The sequence below is a fragment of the Hypanus sabinus genome, chromosome 31, assembly GCF_030144855.1.
Source record: "Hypanus sabinus isolate sHypSab1 chromosome 31, sHypSab1.hap1, whole genome shotgun sequence".
NCBI classification, from domain to species: Eukaryota; Metazoa; Chordata; class Chondrichthyes; order Myliobatiformes; family Dasyatidae; genus Hypanus; species Hypanus sabinus.
This window is the reverse complement of record NC_082736.1, coordinates 13023000-13044482: the sequence shown is the minus strand read 5'-3', so window position 1 is coordinate 13044482 and position 21483 is coordinate 13023000. Positions and strand designations below refer to the sequence as shown.

General features: G+C 44.3%; 2 non-coding genes across 2 annotated transcripts; one reads left to right on the top strand and one right to left on the bottom strand.

Annotated features, from left to right (window-relative positions):
- Nucleotides 1–381: 381 nt before the first annotated feature.
- trnag-ucc (transfer RNA glycine (anticodon UCC)) lies at nucleotides 382–453 on the top strand. The gene has a single exon. It is a non-coding gene; the product is annotated as a tRNA-Gly (tRNA).
- A 2459-nt stretch (nucleotides 454–2912) lies between these two features.
- On the bottom strand, nucleotides 2913–2986 carry trnan-guu (transfer RNA asparagine (anticodon GUU)). The gene has a single exon. It is a non-coding gene; the product is annotated as a tRNA-Asn (tRNA).
- Between the last annotated feature and the right edge of the window lie 18497 nt (nucleotides 2987–21483).

Sequence of the window (21483 nt, the reverse complement as noted above, 5' to 3'; positions counted from 1 at the left end):
GGAGGGGTGTCAGGATTCTTTAGTGACTCAGTCACTTACTGTGTTCAAGGTCTGTCCAAGGGGAGGGCTCCCATTAGGGTGTGATTTGAAAGGACAATTATAATCATAGTTTGTTTATCCATTTGGCGATGCGCGAGGGAGGACCCCATTAGTACAAACGTTTGTAGTTCTTCGACTCGTTTCTAACTCAATCTGATTCCTGGAGTATGTTCGCCGCGGGTTCTACAACTCCGGTTTGTTGGGGATGGCGACATTAATTTTCCGGAATAGGACCTGCAGCAGAGTGAGGAATGATCCGGCAGAGAACAGCTTGGAGACTGAACGAGTCACAGGGAAGGAATGGAGAAGCCTCCCTACTCAAATCTTTTGTAACGTCATTGAGCGATGGTGGTATAGTGGTCAGCATAGCTGCCTTCCAAGCAGTTGACCCAGGTTCGATTCCCGGCCATCGCAGGCTGTACAGTTTTAGACTACATAACAAATAAACCTCAACATAGACACGATCTACGCAGAAATCCAAGGGCCAAGTAACCCTAATCGATTCACGCTGTAAGTGTAAGGTTGATTCATTAATTATCATTCACTGTGCCGTGGATCAGAGATGGAATTAACCTCGCAAGAGTTTCCTGTTAAATCCCGTTCTGACTCTATTCCAGATTCTACAAGAATGGACACTTCACAGGAGGGATCGGCACGGTTTCTGAAGCTTTGCCTGATTAATGTGTTTGAGTTTGTTTGCCTTCAGTGGAATGTCGGAGCCTGGGAGGAAACATGACCGAATTATGAGGAAGAAAATTCTGAGAGACATAGATTAGGCCGAGTGTCAGAATTGGTTTACAGTTACCGTATTCTAGAGGGAATGAATTTCAGGTCGGAGTGGGGGAGAGTTTAAAGAATATGTGAGGGTCACGTTTTTAGACGGGGTTGGGTGGGTGCTTGGAAAGGGCTGCCAGGTTCAGAGTCGGAAGGGTGTACGATTTTCTCAGATCAGCACATGAATATGTTAGTGTGGAGCGACATGGATAGAGGCACAAAGAGAAAACAACAGATGATGTAATTTCAAGCAGCCGAGAAAATATTGGAGAAACCCAGCAGGCCAGGCAGCATCTGTATATAAACAAACACAGTCGACGTTTTGGGCCGAGATCCTTCATCCCGACTGGAGAAAAAAACGATGAGGGATCAGAGTTAGACGGTGAGGATAGGGAAGGAGAAAACACTAGGTGATAGGCCAAACCAGAGGGGGTGGGGAGAGCCGCTGGTGAATTAAAGTCTTGAACTGCTGATTGGTGAAAGGGATACTGGGCTGGAGAACAGGGAATCTAATAGGAGAAGACTGAAGGCCATGGAAGAAAGAAAAGGGGTAGGAGCACCAAAGGGAGGCCACTCAGACGAAATATACTGAATTGCTCTTCCACCCTGAGAGTGGCCTCATCGCGACAGTACAGGAGGCCATTGGCTACCATGTAGGAACTGGAATAGAAAGTGGAATTAAAGTAGGAGGCTACTGGGCGATGTCGCTTTTACTGGTGGACGGAGTGTAGATGCTTGGTGAAATGGTCTCCTATTCTGCGTCAAGCCACACCGGGAGCACTGGATACAGCAGATGACTGTAAAATACTCACAGGTGAAGTGTCGCCTTTTTGGAGGGATTGCTTGAGGCCCTGAATGGTAATGAGGGTGGATGTGTAGGAGTAGGTGTCGCACTTGTTGCACTCACAAGGGTAAGTGCTACGAGCGAGGGCGGTGGAAGGGACGAACGCACATGGGATTCACATAGGGAGCGATCCCTGCAGAAAGTAGAGGGGGAGGGAAAGATGTGTTTGGTGTTGGGATCCTGCCCGAGATGATGGAGGTTACAGAGCTGGAGGCGGAGGCTGGGGGTAGGTAGTTGAAGACAATACGAATCCTAACCCTGCTGGAGGGCGTGAGGATGCGGTGTGGGTAGACGTGAGCAAAATGGAAGTGATTCTGTTGAGGAAAGCTTTGATAGTGGAGAATGAGAAACCTCTTTGATTGAAAATAAAAAAACACGATATCCCCTTTGTTTATGAATGAAACGCCTTACCTTGAGAGCAGATGCGGCGAAGACAGAGGAATTGAGAGTAGAATGTGTTATTTCTACAAGTTACGGGCTGGGAAGATGTATTGTTCAGATAGCTGTGAGAATCTGCGTGGTCATAATAGACATCACTGTCTTCAGAGATAGAGACAGAGAGATCCAGAAAAGCGAGGGAGGTGTCAGATATGGACCAAGTAAAAATTTGTGCAGGGTGGAAGTTGGAGGCAAAGTTAATTAAGTAGATGAGCTCAGCAGGAAATTGCAGCAATGACGTCGTTTACGTTGCGCAGGAAAAGTTAGGGAGAGATACTAAAGTAGGCTTTCAAGATAAACTGTTCCAAATGGCCGACAAGCAACCAGGCAGAGCTCGGACCCATGCCAATGTCTGTGGCTTCCATTTTTATTTGTAGAAAATGGGGGGAGTCGAAGGAGAAATTATTGAGTGGCGACAAGGTCGGCCAGACAGAAGTGAATGGTGGTAGAAGGGATCTGGTTGGTTTTGATATCCAGGTGGTTCCGAGTAGGACAAGATAGACACATATCATCACAATCTACCCCGTTATGATGCTACACTTAATTGTTTAGCTGCACTGTGTTCTCTCTGTTGCTGTTAAATTTTATTCTGCATTCTGTTATTTTTTTATGTCGTTCTCTCTCAATGCACTGTGTAATAATTTGATCTCGAAGAACAGTGTGAAAAAGGAGCATTTCACTGTATGTCGGTACGTGACAAAAACAATAATAATTCCACTGAACGTGATGGGGCTTTAGCAGGGAGCGCCCGTCTCCGGACAGCGGAGCGTTTCCCAGCTTGAAATACAACGCTCAACAAAAACTACTGGATCAGCAACGTCCCCGGGTGGGCTCGAACCACCAACCTTTCGGTTAACAGCCGAACGCGCTCACCGATTGCGCCACAGAGCCAAACTGAAGAAGTCCGCCATAATTGGTCCATTCAGGCGTGGGAAGATGTTGAATGTTAATCGATACTGTGACCCGGCTATTTTACAATCTGTTTGCATGGTTTGCATCAGAGGGTAGCGGACAATATTATACAGAAAAAGCTGGAACCGCATAGATGTCAGAATTACAAACGGAAATACCAATAGATTCCCAATGCATTGATGAAACATTCGGCCACGAGTACACACTCCTCAAAGGACATTTTACATGGGACGTAATCACTGTGTCTCGGGATCCCGGGGTCAGAGAATCAGGACTGTTCCTGAACTAAAAGCTGCAACAGCCGGAAATACTGGGCAGGTTAAGCAGCATCTGTGGAGGGAGAAACAGAGTTCACGTTTTAGCTCGATGACCTTTCATAGATCCGACCTCGCAGTTAGACGGAAGGAGCCTCACGGTGTCTCTGCAGTGTGGCCTGAGCTGGGTGAAGGAACCGATTCCACTCGCCCTCTCTTTTCTGATTCTTTCAACTGGAAAGCTTAAATCGAGCGCAACAACATCATTTGTTTAACATTTAGAATGTGGCAGAGGAGGATGAAGCAAATATTTCCGGAAAAATTGTACTCTGTCACCGCCTGTTACGCCGAATGACTCTGAGATAGAGTCGCTGAGGGGAGATTTCATGAAGCTGACACTAAGTTTATTCCTATTGGGTGACTCTCTCTCTTCCCGGGGTCTCCGCAGATCGACTGTACCACATCCCCAAAGAACCGATCACTTCAACGCCAAACTCTGATTTAATCTCTTTAAACCTTTTCAATTTACTTCGAAAATTCGAGTTGCCATTACATTTATGGAGACAGCAGAACCATTTTCCTGTCGAGGAAATTATCTTCCGTCTTCCTGTGACCGACGGGGATACTAACTAGGAAAGAAACAAGAAACCAATGGGAAAGAGCGATTTGACATTGGGTTGTCCGAGCACAGGATAATTCAAAGGGTCACCTCGAAGTTTATTCTTTGACTTTTGTTGCACCGGCACTTTTCACACATACACTTCTTCCCCTGCGACGGGAGAGGCCTCGCAATTACTTTCGATTCAGCAGTTCATTGTGCAAAGCTCCCATGCCGGCCTAATTGTGTGTTGGGAGGATGAAAATGTATCAACAGGATTGAACTGATGCAGGAAAATATCTTCCAGATTTTCCACTTTGACCACACTGGAAAGTCTGGTTCAAGTTCTGCTCCCTTAATCTAGGCAGGCATTGAGGTCCGCACTATCAGTAATGAGGACTGAAAAGATATGGACAGGGGGGTGGGGGTGCAGGGGCGCTTGCAGGACCTCTTCGAATCTGCGAAGTGACTGCATTCAGACATTCATTTTCGCGTCTCAATGGGCACGCCACAGTTGTAACTGACTTCAATAAACATGTGTGGATGACTGCATGCCTGCGAAACCATTCTGTATATACCAGAATCAAAAGCCGTTGATAAACCAAAAATGCCCATATAACCAGATAACAATTCCGAAACGTTCCATCTCCGAATGTTTCACGCATGTAAGTCTTAAACTCATTATTCATTTGTCTTTCCATTGCCGTTACCCGCTCTTTAAGAATTCCACTCTTAAAGAGCAGAGTGGAATTCATGCTTTTCCTGAACTAGAAAACTATTCCAAACTGTAGTGATTCTGGAAAGATCACTTATTGTACCTCCTCAATCTCTTCAGCTACCTTTTCTAGAACTCTGGAGTACAGACTATCTGGTTGAGGTGACATATCAAACTTATGATTGGGACTTATCCTTATGATTGATTACAAACTCTGACTCTTGACTTTCTTCCTTTGTGGGATGTTACTGGAGTCTTACACAGTAAAGACTAACACAAAATACGAATTCAGTCCCTTTGCCATTTCTTCGTCCTCATTACACTTTTTCCAGTCCATTTATCAGAGGGCCAATGTCAACTAATGTCATTTTATTAATTTATATCCATATATATATATATAACTAAAAAAGAGACCTTTTGAAGATTTGTTATTACAGTCTAGCATACCTTCACATTTCATCTAGCTGCTTTTTAGTTGCCTTCGACTGCTTTTTAAGGGTTTCCAAAACTTCTAGCTTCCCATTATTTCTATGTTGTAGATCCGCTCTTTTGCTATTATATTTTCTTTGACATCTCTAATTGCCTTTTCCTCCTTTGAGAAAGTTTCTTGTTCTTTGCGATGGACGGAACATTTACGTTCTGAATCACTGCAATGCAAATTCTGACACATTTTGTCCATTGTTTTCTATGGGTACCGTTGCCTTTAGTTTCCTTGTGAAAACTAATTGATTACACATCGCCCAATCCAGATTTCACTTTCCCTTAGTGGGCTTGACAACAAGCTGCTCAAAAAGCCATCTTCTACAACTCCAGCAAGAAAAAACGAGATTACCTTTGTCCTGAATATTGAAAAATCCCATGACTATCATCGGATTGCACTTTACTATCGCCCGTCCTGATGCGTAAATTTAATTATGTCTGCAGTTTGTATGCTTACACATTTAACCACTATCAGGATATTCTTTTCATGCTTACAGTTCCTTAACTTTACATTCAAAGTTCCTACATCTTCTGATGCCATGGTATTCCTTCTATGGATTTTACTTTTATTTCCGCAAGGACCCACGTCGCAGCATAGTTTCCACTGTAGCCCATCTCATTGGAACAGTTTCTTCCCTTCTCAATGCTAGTACCAGTGACCCACAAATTCAAACACCGGTCCTCCAGACACATAATGCCCTGATCTTGTTAACCCTGTCCCAATTTGCGCATGGATCAAGTCACAATCCCCATATTATTAACTCCTCAATTCATTTTTTTTAGTCCAGTCCCTAACTCCTGAAATTCCCTCAGCAGAACCTCTTATCTTACTTTTCCTAAATCGCCGGTAGCAATGTGGATCACCTCATGGATCTTTCATCAACCTCCCCACTCCCAACACAGCAAACTCATCTGGATGTCAGAGAATATGACTCAAATCAGTACACATGGCAGACAACACCGTCTCCAGGGCGATCCAACTCTACCGCATAGATTCTGTCTATTCCCTTACGATATTATTCCCAATTACATCAACATTTCCGCTGTTCCACCCATCCCACCGCCCGCAGAATAACTTCTGAGCCAAGGTGACACAGTTTGATTGCTCAACCTTTCTAAGGCTCCCTCTCATATCTCATCCTCACAGTGCTGCATTTCAGTACTGCTGGCAGAACTCAAGTACTGATTGTCTTCTAGCACTAAACTGGGATTCCTTACTCGCACCACTCACAGTCAAACCCTTTTGTCCATGACCACAGCCGAATTCAAGCTTTTCAGACTTTACGTCCGACTGCCTCCTGAAACATAGTGCGCGGATAATTCTTCTCCACGCTTCTTTACCACATTGATGGAGCCTCGGGTTACGGGTCATCAACTTGTACCTGAGCTCCTTAAGCAGCCAACACTTGCTGCAAATACGGTCACCAGGAAGCACAACGGGGTCCACCAATTCCCAAGTCGTAAAGCAACAAGTCATCAACTGGTCCTGAATACCTCATTTATTTAATTAGTTATTATGAGGTCTGTTTATAGTTAACGACAATAAAACTCTCTTTACCCGCTCTTACCTACTACTCACCCGTACCTGCTTCCGGAAGGATCTCCAACAAAACATTCAGACCTCAGACTCCTCCATTGGCCTTCTCAGAGAATGGGGACACCGCTTAAACCTAATTGCTTTCTGTTGGTCTTTGCCAATTGGCTAATTACCCAACGGATCTCAAATTCAACAAGCAGCTCCGAAAGGGCTCGCATGAGATTTTTTTTTTTTTTAATTCAGCACTGCGAACGAACCGTAACAGTCCTGCGATCTCTAACTTCTCCGAAGGCCTCCAGAGGCCATGTCTGTTTTTTTTTAACTATTAGATCAAGACGATGACTATTTATTGCAGCACACGTTTGAAACCCACATGATCATTAGCTTTTTTGATCTCCATTTAAACAACCTTCCTCCTCTTTGGTGATCTTTTGTTCTGTCTGTCCCTAATTTATTGGTAAAAATGCTGTTTTCCTCGAGCTGCTTCTCCATCATTTCCCCACCACTGATTATTTTTGATTCTTATCGCGACATGCGCAAGGAGTTAACATTCCTGTACTATTACATTATTCTTCCCATTTAGGAGATGCCAATCCTCCTCTACCTAAATAGTTACAAACTATGTTGAACTTTGAAATTTGGCATGATTTTCAATTTAATTTAGATTTCCTTTCTGTGGTTTGATTGTTACAGCGGATTCTTTGATGCTGATCACCAGACAGATCCCACCGCTCACTGTTGGAACGGATGCCACTCCAACGATTAATCCCTTTGCTCTGCGTCAGCACAAATCCGGGAAGTCTTGGTGTTACCTCGAGTCGTGGCGGTCAGAGACAGGCAGCTCACAATAACTGCGATGGCATGAATCGCTGCCCCAGATATCCTGAGAAACATTTGCTATCTCGAGAGTTAAGAAAAACTCAATTTTGCCTTTAAATATCTCTGCCGATCTGGGGAAAAAATGTGTCAAAATATTTAAACGGATAAACTCTTTTAAACTATCTAATGTTGCAACTATTAATATACTTTTTTTCGGAATTCACCAAGTGTAATACGTTAACATAAAGCAGTTACACAACGTCACGTAGAATTAAGCAAAACGCAGTTTTACTCCTTTCCATGAACGTGGGAACGTTTTAAAATAATTCGGACTGTAATGGATTCCCTTGCTTTGGCGAGTGGATTGTAATTCACCCCGCATGGCGGAGACGTCGCAGGGCACCCTGCTCTTCTTCCAGATCGAACTGAGCTTCCAGTTTTGGACACCGTGTGTTGTCTTGACGGTACGAAATAGAATCTTCACAGCCGGACACTGCGGTCGAGTAGCGATCTGTTTGGAAAACTGCTTTTCAACTCGGCCCTACATACGCATTTTGGCATCCTGGCGGCAACTCCGGCAGTGGCCTGACCCGGACAAATATTCTGTTAAGCAGCTCAACTGTTACTGATCAATTGAAATCATCGCTATACTGCCTCCTTTCTTTATTTTAATTTAAATGTAATTGTGACCCTGGTACTTGGAAATATTGTCTTACCCAATGCATCATTCGCCACACCGTGGCCATGGCAATTGCAGGTTTAGTTGTTGTTTCCATAATAATACAGCATGAGATTTTTTTTCTCAAGGTGTTCACTTCCATTGTTGCAGATCATAGAAACGTAGAAATATAGGAAACCTTACTGAACAATACAGCCCTTCGGCCCATAGAGTTGTGCCGAACATGTCCCTACCTTAGAAATTACGAGTTTACCTATAGCCCTCTATTTTACTAAGCTCCATCTACCAATCTAAAAGTCTCTTAAAAGACCCTATCGTATCAGCCTCCAACCGGCAGCCCATTCCAAGAACGTACCCCTGACATCTCCTCTGTACCTACTCCTCAGCACCTTAAACCTGCGTCCTCTTGTGCCAACCATTTTAGCCCTTGGTAAAAGCCTCTGACTATCCACACGATCAAGGCCTCTCATTATCCTATACACTTCTATTAGGTCACCTCTCATCCTGCGTCGCTCAGGTCCTCCGAGTTCCTCCGTGTTCACTCAACCTATTCTCATATGGCATGAACACAAGTCCAGGCAACATCCTTGCAAATCTCTTCCACACCCTTTCTATGGCTTCCATAACCTTCCTGCAGTGAGACGACCAGAACTGACAACAGTACTCCAAAGACCCACACAAAATGCTGTTGGAACGCAGCAGGCCAGGCAGCATCTATAGGGAGAAGCACTGTCGACGTTTCGGGCCGAGAGCCTTAGTCAGGACTAACTCCAAGTGAGCTCTGACCAGGGCCCTATATAACTGCATCATTACCTCTCCGCCCCTAAATTCAGTTCCACGATTGGTGAAGGTCAATACACCGTACCCCTTCTTAACTACAGAGTTAACCTACGCATTTGCTTTGAGTGTCCTATGGACTCGGACCACAAGATCACTCTGATCCTCCACAATGCAAAGAGTCTTACCATTAATACTATATTCTGCCATTTATTTATCCTAACAAAATGAACCACTTCACACTTATTTGGGTTGAACTTCATCTGCCGCATCTCAGCCCGGTTTTGCATCCTATCGATATCCCGCTGTAACTTCTGACAACCCTCTACAATATCCACAGCACCTCCAAAATTCGTGACATCAACAAACCTACTAACCATTCCTCTACTTCTTCTTTCAGGTTATTTATAAAAATCAAGAAGATTTAGGGTCGTAGAACACATCCCTGATGCCCTCCACTGGTCACAATGCCGAATATGAACTTCCCCCTCTTCCCCTCCTCACACAAACACTGTTTGCCTTATGTGGGCATTTTGGATAAAATTCTATTAAGTTTGATAGTATTTAATAGCCCATTGACATAAAGAAAATGAATTTTACTTTGTATTTAGCCATGTGCATTTATCTGTCAATGTATCATTGAAATTAGCCGAATAAAACTTAATCGATCTACTCCCTGAACAAATAAGAACCAAGAAACGCAAATAATAACAAAAATGGCAACGAACGTGTGATTCCAAGGCTGAGGTCTCTAGTAAATGACCCTGCGTTGAGCTGGAGCAGTGAATGATGAACCAGGACCCATGTTCCCTCTGCACTGCCAGGTCCTGTTCTCTGTGAATATTTAGAAAATGTTCTGTATTGCATATTTTATATATACAAGTTCACACCCCCTCCCCCACAACTGCCAGATCTGTGTCCGATCATGACACCTCTATCTAACCCTTGGCAGAATCCTCACTGCTCTTCACAAAACAGTCCAAACCTTTGGAAGTTTGCAATGACTCCTTGCTTTGTTACAGTTTAAATCGTTTTGCTGGGAAGGTTGATGAACTACCAGGTCTGGGGATTTCTGTTTCCTGCTTTTCTTCAGTGTACCGAATCTGCAGGGTATTGTATCTATTATTTCTTTTGTATTTACTTATTTGTCCTCCTATTTGGAGCAAAGGAGTAACTCATAGAAACATAGAAACCGTACAGCACAATACAGGCCCTTTGGCCCACAAAGCTGTGCCGAACATGTCCCTACCTTGTAACGACCCAGGCTGTATACTTAGCCCACTATTTTTCTAAGCTCCATGTAGCAATCCAGGAGTCTCTTAAAATACCCTATAGTTTCCGCCTCCACCATCACAGCCGGCAGCCCAATCCACGCAGTCACCACTTTCTGCGTAAAACAAAAACTTACCCCTGAGATCTCCTCTTTACCTACTTCGAAGCAGCTTAAAACTATGCCCTCTCGTGCTAGCCATTTCAGCCCTGGGGGAAACCCCTGACGATCCACACGATCAATGCCTCCCATTATCGTCCCCAATCCAGGCAACATCCTTGTAAATCTCCTCTGCACCCTTTCTAGGTCTCCCACATCCGTCCTGTAGTGAGGCGACCAGAATTGAACACAGTACTCCAAGTGGGGTCGGACCAGGATCCTATATAGCTGCAACATTACCTATCGGCTGCTAAATTCAATTCCACGATTGATGAAGGCCACTGCATCGTACGCCTTCTTCACCACAGAGTCAACCTGCGCAGCTGCTTTGTGTGTCCACACAACACTCCAAAGAGAGAAAAAATACTCACTCACACAGCACAGAAGTATTTCTGGGAATTTGCTGCTTTAAATTATAATAAACCATGGCCTACAGTTAAATGGCTTTCTGCAGGCATTTCTGAGGGGAGGTAATATCAGTGCTTGGTGAGTAGCAACTGTGGACATTATCTATATGGACCTTGCTAAGGCATTTGAAAAGGACCATTATGCTCAGCAGATTCTGAAGATAAAGATTTATGTGATCCAAGCTGAACGGACATTTTGATTTCGAAAACAGAGTACAGTTGGAAGACTGTTATACTAGCTGGTGATCCATTTCTAGTGGTGTTTCACAAGGATTGATGCGGGATATTATGTTGTTTGTGATGTATAGCAATGTCTGGATGAAAATGCAGATGGGTGCTTTACAAGTTTACAGGTGTCTCCAAGACTGGTGAAGCTGCAGAGAGTTCGAAAACTGATCAGTGAACACAGTGGGATATAGATTATTGACAGAGATCCTCTTGCAGATTCTCTGGCAGAATAAAAGATAAAGAGAACAGATTCTGTCTCTGCCGCATCTTCTCTCAGGATGAGAATTTTCATTCCAGAACGAAAGAAATGTCCTTTTTTCCTAAGAGAGGTTCTTCCCTTCCTCCTTCATTAACGCTGCCCTCAATACCATCTCTGTCATTTCACACAAGTCTGCTCTTACCCCCTCCTCCGGCCACCATACCAGGGATAGGTCTCTTCTTCTCCTCACATACCTCCCCTCCAGCCTTCGCATCCAGCACATAATTCTCCAGAACTTGGGCCATCTATTACGGGATGCCACCACCAAGCCCATCTTTCCCTTCGCCCCACCTTCCGCGGGGATTGCTCAGTCCCCTATGTGAATCCCTTGACCATTTTTCCCTCCCCACTGATCTCCCTCTTTGCACTTAGCTTTGTAAGAGGAACACGTACTACACCTGCCCCTACACCTCCTCTATCACTGCCATTCAGGGCACTAAACAGCCTTTCCAGCTGAAGCAACACTTCACCTGAGTATGTCTGGTTGGATTATATACTGTGTCTGGAGCTCCCGGTGGGGCCTCCTACACATCGGTGTGAACCAACGTCGACTGACAGACTGTTTTGCTACACCTGGCATGTGGGATTCCCCAGTGGCCACCCATTTTAATTCCACTCCCCATTCCAATATGTCAATCCATGGCCTCCTGTACTGTCACGCTGAGACCACACACAGGTTGGAGGAACAACACCTTATTTTCTGCCTGAGTTGCCTCCAACCTTATTCAATGAACATCAATTTTTTCAAAATTCTGGAAGAATTCTGGAAGAATTTTTCAAAATTCTCATCCTCCTTCATCAATCACCTCCCATTTTCATTATCTTCTTCTTGTGCTCCTTCCAATTTTTTCCTTCTTCTATGGCCTTCTGTCCTCTCCTATCAGACCGCCCCTTCTGCAGCCCTGTATCTCTTTCACCAAACAACTTCCCAGCTCTGTACCATCCATCCTCCTCCCAGTTTCACAAATCACCTTGTGCTTCTGTCTCCACTCCCCCCACCGCACCTTTTAAATCTACTCATCTTTTTTCCAGTCCTGCCAAAGGGTCGCGTACCGACAAAAACAATTGTACTTTTTTCCATAGATGCTGCCTGACCTTTTGAGTTCTTCCAGCATTTTCAGTGTGTTGGTTGGATTTCTAGCATCTGTAGATTTTCTCTTGTTAAGTTTGAAGAACTTTGGCTTTCAAGCAATATTGAGATCCTGTTTAAGAAAATAAAGAGGTCCACAGCAGGTTTACAGACGTAGGACAAATGAGGTATTTATAGAGTATATGAAATGAAAGAGAACTCTGAAGAAGAATGCATTGAGCAAAACGATATGGGGGAGATCATAAAATGATATTTTCGCATCTGTATTTACACGGGAAACAGACTCAGAGTCTGTAGAAGTGAGACAAAGCAGCAGTGAGGTCATGGACCCCACCCAGCTTACAGAGGAAGAGGTGTTGGCTGTCTTGAGGCAAACTAAGGGGGACAGATCCCCGGGGCCTGATAAGATGTTCCCGCTGACCGTGCAACTGGCAAGTGCTGAAATTGCAGTGGCCCTTGCAGAGATTTTTACATCACCCTTAGCTACAGTTGAGGTACCAGATGAGTGGAGGATAGCAAATTGTGGAAAGTACCTAGTGCTTTCCCGACATATGACAGGGCTTTGGCTGAGGGAGCAAGTTTACAAGTAGATGATGGGTATAACTTTAAAATAAGGAAGGACAAGACAATGATTGGGTACAAATGCAGACAGAGCAAAAGGTTAATTTATAGAACAGAGACAAATTTCAAGTGAAGAATACAGGACTGAAGGTATTGCATTTAAAAACGCAGAGTATTTGGAATAAGGTAGGACATTCTCGTGGCAAAATTAGAGATTGGTCAGCATGACGTTGTGGGCATCACTGAGTCATCGTTGAAAGAAGTCCATAGTTGGGAGCTGAGCATCAATGAATATACTTCGCATGGAGAGAGCAGGTTGGAAGTCATAGGCGGTGTTGTGGCTCCGTTGGCAACAGATGGAATTACATCTTTAGAGAGAGGTGACAAGGTCAGAGGATGTTGAATATTTGTGGAAGGAGTTAAGAAACTGAAAGGGGAAAAAGGTCATTATGATAATCATGTATAGGCCCCCAAATAGTAGCCAAGGTGTGGAGTTGAGAATGTAAAGTGAACTGGAATAAAGGCATCTGATAAGGCACGTCACAATTTAAATAGGAGACAGGGTTGCAACAGGATTGGGAAAATCAGGCTGGCGTCATTTCACAAGAGAGGGAATTTAATGAATGACTACGTGATGGATTTTTAGGGCGTCTTGTAATTGAGTCTGCTAGGGGAAAATCTATCATAGACAGTGTGCTGTCAAATAACCCGGATATTATTAAGGAGTTTAATGTAAAGGAGACCTTAGTAGTCCGTGTTCATAATGTAATTGAATTCATACTGTAATTTGAGAGGAAGAGCACAAGTCAGATATATCAGTATCGCAATGGAATAAAGGGTGTGAAAGTGGAGCTTGCGCAGGTGGATTTGAGGAGGATACCGTCGGAAGTTCAATGATTGGAAAGCTTTCAAGATCCAACAAAAGGCATGTAAAAAAAAAAGCATCTAAAGAGCAGAAAAGATAAAATAAGGGCAAACAAGCCAATACTATAAAGCAAGATATTAAAAGATTTTTTTCAGTAATGCAAAGAGTAAAATGGAGGTGAGAGTTGATATTGGACCACAGGAAACATGCTGATATGTGAGTAATGGGGGACAAATAAATGGCAGATGAACTTAATGAGAACTTTGTACCAGTCTTCACTGTGGGAAGACACTAGTAGTGTGCCAGAGGTCCATAAGTGTCAGGGAGCAGGAATTAGTGTCATTGCTATTGCAAAGGAAAAAGTGCCAGGCAAAATCAAAGGTCTTAAGGTGGATAAGTCTCCTGGACCAGAAGGACTAAGAGTTCCAAGAAAAGATGCTGAAGAGATAAAGGTTGCATTAGTCATGATCTTTCAAGAATCACCTGATTCTGGCATAGTTCCAGAGAACTGAAAAATTCCAAATGTCATTCCATTCTTCATGAAGGGACGAAGGGAATAGAAAGTGTAAAGATGAGTTTTCGAGATCCTTGGACTAATGATAATGTAATTCAAAGTCAATACGGTTTCTGTCAAGGGAAATGCATGCCTGGGAAATCTGTTAGAATTCAAGTAAACATCAAAGCTGGTTGGACAAAAGAGAGGCAGTGGATGTTATTTGCTTGGATTTTCAGAAGGCACTTGATAAGGTGCCACACATGAGACTGCATAACAAAACAAAATCATATGTCATTACAGGGAAGATACTGGCAGAGATGAAGGGATGGCTGACAGGCAGGAGGCAGTCAATGGGATTAAAGGAGGCCATTGCTGGTTGGCGGCCAGTGCAGTGGTGTTCTTCCGTGTTCAGTATTGGGACCAGTACATTCCACACTGTTTGTCAATGATTTAGACAGTGGAATTGATGGCGTTATGGCGAAGCTTGTAAGTGATACAAAGACAGATGGAGGGGTAGGTTGTGCTTCAGAAGCATGAAAATGTCATTGCCTACGGGAAAGTGATCCCGACAGAAATCCCCTGGTCCTCCAGGTTGGGGGTTGTGCAATGGGCTAACAACCCGTTCACGTAAAACAAACAATTGTTACAGAAACCGTCAACAGATTGTCAACCACTAACACAGATCTCGGGAAAAGCAGGGCCCCATTGAGAATGCTGATGATGCGCTGCAACGAAACCCGTCAGGAAGCTGCAGGGCTGACAACCCTCCTTCACCGAGGAGAACCATATTGGAGTTTCCACTGTTGCTCTCACAGAAGAAATCTATCCTAATCGGAACATGGAATGTGATGTCGCTTTGGGAGACAGGTAGGTGCGCACAGGCAGTGAAGAAAACGAACCGATACCACCTCACACTCCTGGGCATGTGCGAATCAACGTGGAATACTTTTGGTGATACCAAACTGCAGACGGGTGAAACTCTGCTCTATTACGGCAATGAAAAAGAGGAAGACACAATGAAGCTTGTGTGGCCCTGATGTTGTCCAAAGAAGAAGCCAGAAGTTTGATAGAATGGGAACCTGTGTCCGACCGTATCATCACAGCGAGGTTCGATTCCAGATTCCAGAAGGTATCCATTATCCTGTGCTACGCCCCAACTAACAACACAGAGGAAGAAGAAAAAGATCTCTTCAACACCCAGCTTCAAGCAGTTCGAAAGGTACTTAAGCAAGATATGTTGATCGTCATGGGAGATCTGAATGCCAACGTAGGCAGCGATAACACTGGCTGGGAGAGAGAGATGGTCCAGAATGGTTAAGGGAATATGAATGAAAATGGAAAACTCCTTACTGACTTCTGTGCATTCAACGAACTGGCCATTGGAGGTACCCTTTCCCAACCGACATTACCACAAGACAACCTGGGTCTCTGCCTGACCATCAAACAGAGAACCAGGTTGATCAGGTCATAGTCCGCCAGCGCTGGAGAAGTTCATTGCAAGATGTGAGAGCCAAAAGAGGAGCAGATATTGGATTTGATCGCCATTTGGTTGTTGCAAAGCTGAATATGAAGCTGTCAGCCAAGAAAAAGCAACAGAACACGCGAATAAAGTTTGATGTTAGACAACTACAGGCGGAAGAGAACAAGAAATATTTCCACATCCCATTGCAAAACCGCTTTGGGGCTCTTCAAATGGATGATCAAGATGAGAGAACAGCGGGACACACCAAGATTACCTTCAAACAGGCCACTGTAGGAGCCTGCGATGAAGTACTGGGAAGACCACTAGTCAACAGTAAAACTTGGATCAGGGACGAGACATGGCAGAAGGTGGAGGAGAGGAAAAAGTTCAAACAGGAGTTGAATCAGGCAAGAACCCGGCAAAAGAAACAAATCACCGCCGACAGGTACAGCGTGATGGCCAAGGAAGTGAAGAAACAGCTCAGAAAGGACAAGAGGTCAGACTTAAATGAAATAGCAGAGCAAGAAGAAAAAGCGGCCAGTAAAGGTGACTTCAAGACTCTCTGCACGACAACAAAAATTTTCAGAGGGAAGAAAAACAAATTGAACTGACCTGTTAGAGATAAGACAGGCCATCTGCTCACTTCGGTTGAAGATCAGCTGGCGAGATGAAACGAACACTTGCAGGAAGTATTGAATAGACCACCACCACAGAACACACCTGACCTGGAGCCTGGAGACATACTCAACATCAATATAGGTGAAATCACCAAACAAGAAATTCGAAAAGCCCTGCAAAAGCCTGAAGAATGCCAAGGCTGCTGGAGAAGACAACATTCCTGCAGATGCATTGAAAGAGGGTGGAGAGGTTATGCTGGACAATTTGCATATTCTGCTGAAATTGATATGGAGAACAGGAGAGATCCCATCAGACTGGAAAAAAGGGCCTCCTTGTGAAGCTGCCAAAATCTGGAGACCTTTCACTGTGTGGCAAGTGGAGGGGGATCATCTTGTTGTCCATTTCTAGCAAAGTTCTCACCAGGGTCATCGTGGCGCGGACGAAAGACACCATTGACCAGAGACTTAGAGATGAGCAGGCAGGGTTCAGGAAAGAGAGATCATGCATTGAAAAGATAGCTACACTTAGAGTCATTGTGGAGCATACAATAGAATGGCAAACTCCACTATATGTGTGTTTTATTAATTTTGAGAAGGCATTTGACAGCCTGGACAGAAAGTCAAAGTGGAGCATCTTACGACACTATGGTGTACCGGATGAGATGGTGAGTATCATCAAGCAGCTTTATGATGGCTTCTCATGCAGGGACATCCACGATGGGAGACTGTCCGAAGAGTTCCTGGTCACTACTGGAATCAGACAGGGATGCCTGCAGTCGCCTCTACTTTTTCTTGTGGTACTCAACTGGGCAACAAGAACAGCCTATGCTTGCTCAGAGAGAGGCATCCTGTGGACGTTAACACGGAAATTGGAGGACCTGGCATTTGCAGATGATCTCGCTCTTCTCTCACACCGGCTTCAAGATATGCAAAATAAAGTCGATTCCCTGGAAGAGACCTCGCAGCGAGTAGGCCTTAAGTTCAGTCAGGAGAAGACCAAAGTTCTACGTATAAATAACAAAGAAGAGGAGCCATTACGGATTGAAGGTCAAAAAGTTGAATATGTAGACATATTCACCTAACTCGGAAGCAAAATCAGTAAATCAGGAGGTACAGATGAGGACATCAGAGCAAGGATCGGAAAAGCCCAACATGCCTTCACAACACTGCGACCTGTTTAGAGATCTACGGCCATCGCTGTCAAAACTAAGCTCCGTATATTCAGCTCCAATGTGAAAGCCATCTTGCTAAATGGATCCGAAACATGGAGAATCACAAACACCGGCTGCAGCAAGATCCAGACCTTTCTCAACAAATGCCTCTGGCAGATCCTCCGCCTCAAGTGGTACGACAGAGAGTCAACCCTAGACCTATGGAAGAGAGAAAATTAAGAGCCCATTGTTTTCCAGATAAGGAGGAGAGAGTGAAGATGGGTCGGCCACACTTTGAGGAAGAGCCAGTCGAATGTCACTTGACAATCACTCGAATGGAATCCACAAGGAAAGCGAAGAAGATGTCGACCAAAGCAAACCTGGAGGCGTAGGCTTTTGGATGAACTGAAAGCCGCCCGCCAAACTTGGGAGAGTGCAAAGACATCTGCTAGAGATCGCAGTAAGTGGAGGACTTCTGCTGAGGCTCTATGCTCCATTAGGAGCGAAAAGGATTAAAACAAATGCGGAGAATGAAAACTTGGTTGCATTAGACAGACAAAAGGCAGAATAAATGTGAAACGTGTTTACAAAGATACATAGTCTACACGAACAACACTCACAAAAAAATGCTTGAGGAAATCAACAGGCCAGGCAGCATCAATGGAAAAAAAAAGTACAGTCGACGTTTCAGGCTAAACCCCGTGGCGGTTTGTGGCAGAATCGACGATATAGGAGATGAGTATTTTAGGAGACAAGAGCATATTCTGATGGACAATGGAAGATCTATCAGAAACGTTACGTTTGAGAGTGCCTTTGGATGATGTCTTCAATTTGGATTAATTGAAATGTGTTGTCAATAGGGCAAGTACTGCAGCCCAGGATAGGATATAGGAAGCTATCATATACTCCCTCTGTCCGAGACAGCCCGAAAGAGGTTGTTTAAATTTTATAAGAAGGTCCGGAATCAAGGGATGTTTCCGAGAGACTGGAAAAGTTCTGTGCTGATGTCTACTCTTGTTTTAGAGACTACAAATTTACTTCGACATTACAAATTTGTGTTTCCTGAAGGGAGGTCTATGCTGCCCTGGTACCACTGGGAAACACTATTCTGGAAGCTTTATACAGTTAAAAATCAGCAATATTTGCGCATTCAAAACATTATGCTATGCCAAGGAGGGAGGGGCTTTTTATTAAATTCAGTAGTCTAGGCATTGGTGGTATTTTTTACAACTGGGTATTGTTTTTTTACCAGTTATTCGGAGGGGGTTGGGTCGGGAAGAATGTCATCAGAATTAGCAGACGCCTCACGCCCAGGAATTGCACTCCACTTTGACACTTGTTGGGTAGTATGGGAATGCACCGTGTGATTTTTGTAATGTGCCAGAGACGGTGGAACATGTAATCCTTTTGTGCCACAGATATTCTCGGGAACGTGGGTAGCTGTTTAGGCAAATAATAGGTGAGTTGTGTTATAGAATTTGTAAGGTATATTGACACCTGAGGCAGGGGCGGTTATGCCGTGTAGAACACAGGTGAAAGTTTTTGATAAAATAGATTTGGGACGTAGCATCTGATCCCCATGAAACGAGGAGATTGAGAGGGGATCTGATTGAAACGTTTAAGTGCAGTGTAGTGTAGATTCAGTAGTTTGATTCCTGGGATGGCAGGGCTGTCTTACGCAGAGAGATTGGAGAGATTGGGCTTGTACACACTGGAATTGAGGAGATTGAGAGGGGATCTGATTGAAACGTTTAAGATAATTAAAGGATTTGATAGGATTGAGGCAGGAAATATGTTCCAGCTGTTGGGAGAGTCCAGTACCAGAGGGCATGGATTGAGAATAAGAGGTCAGTTATTTAAAACAGAGTTGAGGAAGAGCTTCTTCTCCCAGAGAGTTGTGGCGGTGTGGAATGCACTGCATCGGAAGACGGTGGAGGCCAATTCTCTGGATGCTTTCAAGAAAGAGCTAGATAGATATCTGATGGATAGGGGAATCAAGGGATATGGGGACAAGGCAGGCAATGTATTGATAGTGAATGATCAGCCATGATCTCAGAATGGCGGTGCAGACTCGAGGGGCCGAATGGTCTACTTCTGCACCTATTGTCTATTGTCTATTACAGTAAGTGGTACTAATGCAGTTGATGGGAGAATGTGGGAGGAGAGTGAAACAAGACCGGGACATCGGCCCCTGCTATCCTGCCGACTTTACCATTGCAGTCAGTCCTGGCGCCCCGTCATTGAGAGCCCACTGGGGTTTCGTCAGCACACATATATCAGTGTGACAGGAATCAGGCCCGGCTCCGCCTTCTCCGGGACATCTGAGAAATGGAAATCAATTTTGTCCTCGCTGCTGAGGTCCACATGAGTATCTTTGGGTTTCTGTTCGCGATAGGATGAAATTCACTCCCGCTCTAATAAAGTTTTTCTACTCCAAAAAACCCATAAGGAATTCAGGGTGAAATGCTACCGAACAAAACCTGCACTCTCTAGCTCCTTTCACAGATGCTGAGCATTTCCAGCAGTTTCTGCTTTTACTTCAGGATCTCTTCCGTTTCTCTGACTCTGTATCCCTGTTACTCCTGACACATGTGAACAGAGTTATTGTGGCCGAGCGGTTATGGCGACGTGCGACAAATCGAATGTGCTGTCTCTCCGTAGGGTGGAATCCTGATAATTACCTCCCGCGTCCTTTTTTGTTTGATATTATTCGTGAAGCTCTGATCCGTCACGCGGACACACATTGCAAAAGAACCGCAGCAAAGACAAATATCTGGTCACCATATCTAAACCCAGGAAGACCCGATTTATTCCAATTTCTTTCAGGATATTTCTCCTGCGCAATCGATCAGAACCTTGCTCTGTTAAACGGAGCAGCAGTGTTCGAGGCCATTCATAGTCTCTGGAAATCCTGCAAATGTTGGTGTCTGTTGTGTGTGCTCCTATTATATTCATTAAAAGCGATAATCACATATATAAAATAGAATACCACCACCAATTGCCTGTCTTTGCATGCAGTTTGCCATGACATGAATGGACAGAACCTGAAATATGCAACATATACAAACTCTCATTTGGCACCTGTATATCTAACGTTTGTCCTGCAAATAAGACGTGTTGCGGCGGTTATATTGGATCCAGGTCCTTGGTGCCCTCTGGTGGCCAGTGCCTATAACATAAAACAAAGCTTTTCAGTGCCCTCTGGTGGCGGGTGGCTGTAACACAAGTGCCAGACTCTCAACGGCATCTGTGGCAGCTGCCTGATTTATTGACCTCACTGTGTCTCTCCGCGTCATTTTTGGAACCAGGAGTCCGGATGTTTGGTTTACGTTATCGTGCGAGTTAAATAAATCAACAACTTGAAATCCTCAATACTCGGTTGACGGCACTCCCGACTACAGGGAACAATGTTAATTTGAGTATTTCAATAGACAATAGACAATAGACAATAGGTGCAGAAGTAGACCATTCGGCCCCTCGAGTCTGCACCGACATTCTGAGATCATGGATGATCATTCACTATCAATACCCAGTCCCTGCCTTGTCCCCATATCCCTTGATTCCCCTATCCATCAGATATCTATCTAGCTCCTTCTTGAAAACATCCAGAGAATTGGCCTCTACCGACTTCCGAGGCAGTGCATTCCTCACCTCCACAATTCTCTGGGAGAAGAAGTTTTTCCTCAGCTCTGTTTTAAATAACTGACCTCTTATTCTCAATCCATGCCCTCTGGTATTGGACTCTCCCAACATCTGGAACATATTTCCTGCCTCAATCCTATCACATCCTTTAATTATCTTAAACGTTTCAATCAGATACCCTCTCAATCTCCTCAATTCCAGCGTGTACAAGCCCAATCTCTCCAATCTTTCTGCTTAAGACAGCCTTGCCTTCCCAGGAATCAACCTAGTGAATCTATGCTGCACTTCCTCAATTGCCAGAATGTCCTTTCTTAAACCTGGAGACCAAAACTGTACACAATATTCCAGGTGTGGTCTCACCAGGGCCCTGTACAAATGCAAAAGGACATCCTTGCTTTGTACTCAATTCC